The following is an 8,363-nucleotide window of genomic DNA, read 5'->3' as shown; positions in this document are numbered from 1 at the left end:
ATAATGGCACAGTTTCTGGTGTCATTTTAAGGTTCTTAAAGGAACACATTAATAAGGACTTGGGTCATCCACCAGGAACTGCGCTACACTTACAACTTTTTGCTGAAATTATATATCTAAGGATTTTAAATATATTCAGAAATAAAACAATATTTTGCATGCAGTATTTATGTGTGTCCACTTTTTGCACAAATTTGAAGAAGTGCACAATCTGACTGTGACATGATTTCTGACCAAACAAATTTCTGCTGTGGAGTGTGTTTGTGTGTGTGTGTGTGTGTGTGTGTGTGTGAAAGAGAGAGAGAGAGAGAAGGGAAATGCAAGCTGAGCAATAATTGTGAGTAATAAATGGTTCTTAGGCATTAGGTCTGGGGGAGAAATGCTGTCCATGCAATTGTTGCTTGATGACAACTGAGGGAGCAAAAGTTCCAAACCAAATCAGTCACAAATGGGGGGAAAAAATGTGAGTCTGTATTAGAATACATAAGCATGATTAAGATGAATGTATTACCATAAAGTTGCATATGTTCTGTATATGGTACAGAATCTGTTGCAGTAGATACTACAAATAAGACCTAAATGGAATGACAAAAAATAATTGCCCGATTTGTTCGGCGAGGAAAAGAGGCAGTTGTAGAGTTTATTGAGTTGATCCCAGAAACAGGTAGGTATTATTATTCAGGAATTCTGTTCTGGGTCATAAGGTCATCCCAAAAAGAAAATATATCATATATGCCAAAGGAAGAATTAATGGCACAGACTGACATACCTGACACCAGGCAAATATGAGGTCGTCCCCCCCGGTGGCAAGCAAGGCCACAAGTTAACCTCAAAAGTGTTCTTAACTGGGTAGGAAAAGGGTGATCTGAAAGTTGGGGACATTTACACCAGTTCCTTGTCATGGTCAGCTTTCAGCACCTTTCCCTTTTTGCAAAAGTGGAGGACCTATGAGGATGGTCCGCCCACAGAGGCTGATGGATCCAATGGGATTCCAGATGGCTCTGGGGGTTTTTCTGGCTGATATGACTAGCGCTCTGGTCAAAGCACTGCCCAACCTCTGGAATATCCAAATGGGTTGGGCCATTGGCATGGCTGATATTGAGCACCCTTGCACACTTGGTGGGAGCCCACTTGGGTCAAAAGAATGCAAATTGGTATGGAAATGTAAATTAAAGACTGTGAAAACAGAAACTGAGGAAAACCAAAATTGCTCCTCTCTATATGCTGATGACAATGTCCTGGTTAAATTAAGAAATATGTCCCAGGATTTAAATTTGTTATAGAAGGCTTGGAGTGGAAAAAAGAATAGTATTGCATGCCGTCCCCAATCTCTGAGTGGTGCAAGAGTCCAGAGAATGTTTATTGTTTCCTTTTAGAAATTGAGACACATATGAGACTATCGCGTCTTTGTGATATATGGTTTATTTACACATATGTACAACCTGAGCCTACGATGGAGGGGTTCACAGCATAATCACCCTAGTAGGGTCTTGTTTCTCTCATATCTGCAACCTTGGATTCAAACTGACCTCAGCCATAACTCTGACCGTCTCTCTAACTTTCTGTGTTTTACGGACTGCTGCCTTTACCAGACTGCAACCTTTTTTCCTTAGCTCAAATCATGCCCAAACTCCTATTCTAAACTCTGCTTTAAGAAAGGGGGTAAGGGGAAAATCACAAAGGAGGAGTATACACGAGTAGCCAACAGTTGCAGGGGAAAAGTAGGACTGGCTAAAGCTGGGGTTGGCAAGAGAAGTTAAAAATAATATAAAAGGTTTCTTTGGCTATGTCTGAAGAGGAAGAACAAGCAAGTGGTAGGTCCTTTACGTGGGAAAGATTACTCAACACCTACTTTGCCTCTGTCTTCACCCAAAAGGGAAGTGAAGCCCGACCTAGTGATAACAAAATAAATGATGTAAGGAGGGAGCACCAGCCCAAGATAGGAAAAGAGGTAGTGAGGGAACACCTAGCTACTTTAAATGAATTCAAATCTACAGGGCCTGATGACCTGCATCCAAGGGTGCAAAAGAAACCTGCGGATATAATTTCAGAGCATTTGACTATTATCTTTGAGAATTCTTGGAGAACAGGTGAGGTCCCTACAGATTGGAAGCGGGCAAATATTCTCCCCAACTTCAAAGGGGGAGGGGAGGAAGACCCAGGAGCTGGGTATGTTTAGCCTGGAAAAGAGGAGAGTGAGATAGCCATCTTCAGATATGTTAAGGGCTGTCACACGGAAGAGGAAGCATGCTTGTTTCCTCCTGCTCTGAAGGGTAAGACTCAAACCAATGGCTTCAAGTTACAAGAAAGGAGATTCTGGCTAAACATTTGGAAAAACTTTCTGATAGTAAGAGGTGTTTGGCAGTGGAACAGACTCCCATGAGAGGTGGTGGACTTTCCTTCCTTGGAGGTTTTTAAACAGAGGTTGGATGGCCATCTGCCACGGATACTTGGGTCCCTTCCAACTTTTATGACTCTATGAAAACTCTTTGTCTTCAGAACTAACTCTGACACAAACAGTTCCCTCCCTTTGGCTTTCTTGTTCGTCTGATAACTTCCCTTTGTCATTTGTAGTGGCTCATCAACTAGGAAATTACCAACCTAGCTTGGCTATTCAAGCAATTGAATCCATGCCGGATCCAGGAATTAGAAGCAGGGTCCAAGAATTATAAGGGAGTCTGGGCATTCAGCCTACCACCTCCTCCAAAAAGTCTCATAACACCATGAAGAAAGTGAAACAAGGGCTCAGGTGGGATCTACCATTCTGCGTAAATATCAACAGAAGGTATATTTTTTGATTCAGTGGTACCTTGGGTTAAGAACTTAATTCATTCTGGAAGTCCGTTCTTAACCTGAAACTGTTCTTAACCTGAGGTACCACTTTAGCTAATGGGGCCTCCTGCTGCCGCTGTACCGCCGCTGCACAATTTCTGTTCTCATCCTTAAGCAAAGTTCTTAACCCGAGGTACTATTTCTGGGTTAGCAGAGGCTGTAACCTGAAGCGCCTGTAACCTGAGTTGCCACTGTACATTAATTTTTTTTTTTATAAAAAAAAGATTTGCACTGAAAACTGACTTGATTTCATGTTTGATATATATGTCAACTAATAAAATTCAGAAAATCATGACATAAAACCAGCATTATTTCACTGAGCCCTCTCATTATACCCAGGCAATAAAGTATTGAATAATAGAAAGATTTCCTTTACAAATTGTGTGTGTGAGTGTGTGTGAGTGTGAATATATCAGACTTGCATCTCATTTTCTTTTAAAAAAGCCCATTTCACACCACAAAATTCTGAAGAAATTTAGACCCTTCACGTAGTCCCAATTTATTAACACATTTCACATTTCAGTATAGATTACCCAAAACATAAATAAAAACATGAACTCTTTCTTCATATGTTACAGAAATAGACTTTGGAGTTTCAGATTGGGTCCCACAAAGAAGACTCTATTTTGATAGGATTATAACTTCACTTAAAATAAAAAGTGATGATTTCACAACAACCCTATGATAATTGCTTCAGTCTGGCTCCCACAAAGAAATATAACTTCAATAAAAATAAAATAATTTTTTTCATCTCAAAACAACCCTACAATAATAATAAATGCTTAAATACTTTCATTATTTCACATAGTACCAGTTTTTCTGTAGCTATGTTATATTTTCCTGTGCAGGTGAAAAATACCCAGGTTTATTATTCATTTATTTCTCTGCATTATCTGCTCTTTGTTGTTAAGCTCAGGCCTGAAAACAATAATGTAGCATTTAGGAGAAAAGATACATCCTAGTAACCCTGCACTGGAAGCCAAGATGGAGAAAATCTCCACAGCCACCATGTATTTTCCTCTTGTGCTCAGGTATGTAGGAACAAAAGAGAGCCAAACGCTGCAAAAGACCAACATACTAAAAGTGATGAACTTGGCTTCATTAAAACTGTCAGGCAACTTCCTGGCTAGGAAAGCTACAGTGAAGCTGACAATGGCCAGGAAGCCCATGTAGCCCAAGACACAATAAAACATGATGCTTGAGCCTTCATTACATAGGAATACAATTTCTTCAGTCCCTGAGGGTGTGTCCACATCTGGGAATGGTGGAAAGGTTCCCAACCACAGAATACAAATCCCTACTTGAGTACTGGAGGAGGAGATGACTACGGAATAAGCCAAGCGTTTACCAATCCATTTCCTCATCCTGGATCCTGGTTTAGTAGCCATGAATGCCAAAACCACAGAGATGGTTTTGGCCAAGATGCTAGAAAGGGCTACAGAGAAGACAATACCAAAAGCAGTTTGTCGCAGAAGACAGGTCACCCCATTAGGCCTTCCAAGAAACAACAAAGAGCAGAGGAAACACAAGAGGAGGGAGATGAGAAGAATGTAGGTTAGGCTTCTGTTGTTGGCCTTGACTATGGCAGTGTCCTGGTATTTGATGAAGATGCCAAGCACCAGAATTGTGGTCAGAGACAACAAAAGCGCAAAGGAAATTAGAACAATGCCCAAAGTGTCATCAAAAGCCAGGAAGTTTGGAATCTTAGGCATGCATCGATCCCGATCTTTGTTTGGATAGTGATCATTTGGACAAGAGACACAAGTTTCCATATCTGGGGAGGGGAAAAGAAATTTAATTCAATGAAAATTGTTCTCAAGCTTTTTCAAGAGTCCACCTAACATAGATTCACCATGCGTTACAAAACCTTCTGAACAATTGGCTTCCAAAAAAGGAATGCCAGCAATCAAACAAGTGTGTGTGTGTGTGTGTGTGTGTGTGTGTGTGTGTGTGTGTGTATTTGAGTACTCATTCTTGACCCCCTTCTCTCCGTCTTAGAATAATAACTGCTGTGCAGTGAAAAGAGAGATTCAGTGCAAATGATATCCATTATCGGGGAAGCTAGATAATTTTGCAGCATTGGTAAAAATAATAAATATTATTAATGAAAGGTCCTCTAGGTTTCCTTCTCTCGTATGCACCACCTGGAAGAGAAGTTAAATATTCCGGAAGGTGTGACAAAGGCAGAGATAAGGATAGGTGCTGGGGGTGGACCAAAGGAGATTAACTAAAAGAAAAGCGCTGTTGGGTGAATGGTTTCTGGGAACATTCATAACCAATGTGTGGAACAGTGAAAGATGTAGAAAGGAAGGGACAGAATGAGGAATTGGAGACTTATTTAGGATGTGCTCTTCTGGAAGTCTGAGCAGTGGTGAGCCAGAAACTATATTGTTTGAAAGCACTATGAGAACAACGTCTAGGTCTCTATATTTCTAAAAAGGTAAAGGTAAAGGACCCCTAACAGTTAAGTCCATTCGCAGACATCTTTGAGGCTGCGGCACTCATCTTGCTTTACAGGCTGAGGGAGCTGGTGTTTGTCCGCAGACAGTTTTTTCTGGGTCATGACTAAGCCGCTTCTGGCAAAACCAGAGCAGTGCACGGAAACGGAGTTTATCTTCCCACCGGAGCGGTACCTATTTATTTACTTGCACCTTGGAATGCTTTCGAACTGCTAGGTTGGCAGGAGCTAGGACTGAGCAACAGGAGCTCATCCCATCGCAGGGATTCAAACCGCCAACCTTCTGATCGGCAAGCCCAAGAGGCTCTGTGGTTTAGAACACAGCGCCACTTGCGTCCCTTTCTATATTTCTAAGGAGACACAAATCCACTAGGTAAATGTGAGGAGGGGAGAATGCTGGGGGGGGGCTCTCAATACTTAATTGAAGAAGCTCCTAATAGGTCTTCTGCTTTAAAAGTATTTTTTTCACACTGACTAAAAATAACAAACAGTATTAATGGAATGTTGTTGTACATTTTCCAGACAATGGATCATGCCATTATTACTTCAGTGTTACTCAGAAATATTTTTACCTGTGTTCCTATTATATTAAAAGTTCCAATAATATTAACAATATCTTTCCATAAAGCTTATCTATATCAACAATAAGAACCATATATTATGCCATGATTTGAATGGGGGGGGGGCACCTGAAGTTAATAACAGCTAACTTGCAAAACAGTAAATCCTACCAATCTCATCAGAAAACATCCCATCTGGACATGGAGCACAATCATAACAGCAAAATTTCTCCCCCTCCTTTTTAAACTTCCGGTACCCAGGATGGCAGTGGTCATTACATACTGAAGGGGGTGGCACCTATCCAAAGGGAAAGGTTATTATTAAGAAAATGCCTGGGAAATTGATCTTAAATCAGTAAGAATCACCAGTAAATAGGAGTGTAAATGATATGGAATAGCATATCCATATGAGCACAGGTGCAAGTTTCACTGGATGAAATACTGATTATGTCAGGCATCTTAAACACTAAAGTTAGAATTTCTGTACTGAGCTCAGCAAGCACTCGAACATGCTATACATCTGATGTAATTCCATTAACTAGTTTAGAGACCCTATGACTCTCCATATTTTGTTGAATTAGCATTCCTATCAGCCAAAGATTTCCAGCTGAAGGGCCAAAAGTTTCCATTAGGTGAAAAAGAATTACATCTAACCTGAACTTAGCTGGCTTAGCATAGTTAGGATGGCTCTCTTATATAGGGCACAAAATCAATAAAGGGAATTAATTTAATGGAAGAACTAATTGAAAATATACCAATCTATTTGAATATTCATTGGCAGCTAGCCTATAAAGTATCTTGGTATTTATTTATTAAACATTCAGAGAAAAGGATTTTCAAGTCAATCATTCCAAATTTGAAGAGCCTGTAAAAGAAGGTCCTTTGAAAAGACCTTAAAACATCTATTGATTGCATAGTATAGTTACATTAAAAATGAAACCCTATGCCAAAGGGACATAAACCTGACATCAGGAATCACAAGACAGCGAAGCCAGTAGGAGAACACTTCAATCTCCCAGGACATTCAATACAGGATCTCAAAGCAGCTGTCTTATTACAAAAGAATTTCAGAAATAGACTTGAATGAGAAGCTGAATTACAACTTATTACTAAACTGAAAACTATGGAGAGACTTGGTCTGAATAGAGATATTGGATTCTTGTCTCATTACATATGCTAAAGCTATTATTGGTCATCTACAGTACATACTATCCCATGCTTTTTCCTATCACTAACAGTCATCAACAGGTTTACCATACCCATTGAGTAAATCACCCATCTCCTACTACCCACCCTCCTACTATGTATAAGGGCCTGGTGACTTCTGTTTCAGTGTATCTGAAAAAGTGTACATGCACATGAAACTTATACCCAGAACTAACTTAGTTGGTCTCTAAAGTGCTACTGGACAATATTTATTTATTTATTTATTTATTTATTTATTTATTTATTTAATCTGCATCAGACCAACACGGCTACCTACCTGAATTAAAAATGAATGTAACAGAAGATATTTTTATTTCTGTTTTAAAATTTAATTGTATCAATCACATATATTATTTTGAAGAAATAATAAACTGTTGGCAGGCTATCTGTGGAATGGGGAAACAGCTAGGATATTAATTATGACATTTCAAAAAACACAGAGTAGGAGTGGAAATCAATATTCTAAATAAATATTATATCATGATGCGATGCAGGTAAAGGTGCTGGAGGGATGGATAAATATGAAGCATTAATCAATTAAGAATAATAATTGGGATAGTTCCAATAGTTAGGATTGCACCCTAGATCACCCTGATTCACCTCATAATTTCATATATGTACAAAGCCGATACACACATTTATTATGTATTATTATTAGTGTTCTGTATGAGGATTTGGTTTCAAATAATTCCAATAACCGGAAGGTTAATATTCTAAAAACAGCAGAAACATGCATAAAAATGTTTCAATTAGATCCTCTGGAGCAGAAGAATATTCAAAGCTTTTATTATGCCTGGCAATGAAAGGGCATAATAAAGGCTTTGAATATTCTTCTGCTCCAGAGGATCTAATTGAAACATTTTCATTCATGCAAATAAGGGGCAGCTGGGTGCATTTGCCCCAGGCCTTGGAGGTTTAAGATAGTTGGAGGCCCGCGCCAGGGACTTGCCAGTCCTACACTGTCATGCTAAGGAGGCCTCTAACAAGATTCAGACAAGCTCAGTTCTGGGGGAGTTTTATAAGTTATGTGATGTCTAACTAATTTCAATGACAAGTCTAGCAGCAGGGCCTCTGATTTCAACTATTACGGAACAGAACATTTCTTTGGGGAAGGGACTGGTCTGCTTTCTATAATGACTTTTAAACATCATTTAATCCAATCTGCTTAATACTTGAAGGGTTCCAGTCATCTTATGTATTTTCCACCAGGATTAACTCAAAGATGTTAAATGCAAATGGATTGTGCCAGGAATGAGATGTCTGGGTTAAAATATGGCTTAAGCTTCCTATAAATACCATTGTGGCCA

Source organism: Podarcis filfolensis (genome assembly GCF_964270895.1).
Source record: "Podarcis filfolensis genome assembly, chromosome: 13".
Taxonomy (NCBI): domain Eukaryota; kingdom Metazoa; phylum Chordata; class Lepidosauria; order Squamata; family Lacertidae; genus Podarcis; species Podarcis filfolensis.
Note: the sequence above shows the minus strand (reverse complement) of the source record.